Source organism: Tasmannia lanceolata, unplaced genomic scaffold (genome assembly GCF_043159265.1).
Source record: "Tasmannia lanceolata isolate RefF3 unplaced genomic scaffold, GAP_Taslan_0.1 ptg000002l, whole genome shotgun sequence".
Taxonomy (NCBI): Eukaryota; Viridiplantae; Streptophyta; class Magnoliopsida; order Canellales; family Winteraceae; genus Tasmannia; species Tasmannia lanceolata.
In genome coordinates, this window is record NW_027518679.1 from 29047161 (window position 1) to 29049233 (window position 2073).

Genomic DNA, 2073 nt, shown 5'->3' on the forward strand with positions numbered 1-2073 from the left:
AAAGTGACAATAGAAGTAAGTTTCTTTTGAGAATATGATTTCCTTCTTCCAAATTAAATAGTGTAGGCTACTAATGTAACTGTGTTGCAAAGATCCATCAGTCAGAGCAAAGTTGTTGAACGAAAATATTTGCATCTCTTACAAGCATGGTTTTAAATTTCGAGAAATTGAGATCTTTTTTTCTTTTAAATATGTTCCAAAATTTCAGTCTGAAATTTCGGAATCTTTTAAAATTATTACCAAATTTCGACCGAAATTTTGGTTTTTCGGAAGTCCGAAACCGGTACCGAAATCGAAATTTTAAACCATGCTTGCAAGTCGCACGCCCCCTACATTTGCAAATCAAAATCTTTCATTATCTATTTTGGGAGAATGTGTCTTAACTGCTAGCTAGCTATCACAGTAATGAATTACTCACACCCATTCACCTCACTCAAGTACTACTTAGGCTCTCTATTCTCATCATCTTATTTTCGTCTTATTTTAGGGTGTCTCTAATTTGCTTACTATTTGATGCTCGTGCTATACAAGGTATTCTTGTTGGTTACGCTTATGACCAGAAGGGCTGAAATTTTTATGACATTGCTACCAAGACTATTTACACTTCTCTTAATGTCATTTTCTATATGTTCCCATGCACCCTTTCACCACTCATGTTTTACCCATTCATGTCACTAATTATCTTGAAGGTGTTAACTCTTCACTGTGGTCGTCTGCCACAACTTCCCCTCTCATCAGTACACAAACGCCTCTCACTATTGTTCCCACCGCTCCACCAACATCTCCTTCATCTCCTCCCAATACTATTCTCGATGTATATTCGGAATAACGAGATTCAGTAAATCAGTAGCTTGTTGGAAATAGCTTTACTACATAAAATTAAGCTGACATTTAATTGGGTACAATTGGAACGCTAATGCAATTAGCTGGGCAGTAAAAATTTGTTTTACGCGAGTTTTATATATGTTGATTGGAATGGACCGCGCGTGAGTGAAAAACATTACACTCAAAAGCTTTAATTCCACATAATTAGTTTGTTTTCATGACACATACTAGTAAATAAATGATGTATATTCGTGATTATGAGATCTTTCGAATACTTAGGAAAACATTAGAATTTTCATGTTTTAAGCAGATTTATAAAAAGAGATGTGAGCAATTTGATTCCCATCCCTCATGAATATGAGAGATCACTCCATGTCCCACCACCAAGCATGAGCATAAACATTAGCCTTTGTGCGTCGTGACAACTCATGGGCAAGGACAAATAACTTGCTCATATATAGTTGTCACTATCAAAAGTATAAAATTATCAAAAATAGAGTGGTCTTATAAGACAAAGGGGTTTCTCTTCGGATCAAGCTCCATTCCTTTAATTGGATGCCTGTAAGGAGCAGTTTGCATCCGGGACAAGGATAGAAATTCCAAATCCTTTTAAAAACCGAAGTCCTTAATACGATAAAAAGAATCTAGTGCGATATACAAAATGGAGTATAGCTAGAAAGAGAGCCTTGCTTCATCCGTCATACAAAATTTTTAACTCTTCAAAAGATTTCAAAGCAATTTATTGGAACACCCACAATCTCTGTCTAGATGTGTTGTATTGAGTTGTTTCTTTATAGACAAGTTAAGAGAACATTGTGTTTTGGAGATACCCAATACCCAATAATTGGAAGGAGAAAGAAAATCCTATTATACTTGGTTAATGATACAAGGTAGCCAACACCTTATAACAAATCAATAACTAGTGGTCATTTCTTATGATATCCTTGTTGTAAGGGTGTGTGTGTGTGTGTGAGAGAGAGAGAGAGCACTTATTCCCATTGGGAGTTATTCTCCACGAGGACAGAAAACCGGGGTTTATTATATCCTTGGATAGGCTTGTTATCCTCCATTCACGTGGATAACTAGAGGTGCAACTTGGGTCAATATTTGAGAATTTTTGTTGAGCTTTTATCATAAAATTGGGTCAGGTTCGGGTTGATTCCAATTCATTTTTTAGCAAAAGCTCACCTGACCCTACCCAAACTGCACAACTATCGATAACATCTCCAACGGATAGGGTACCTATAA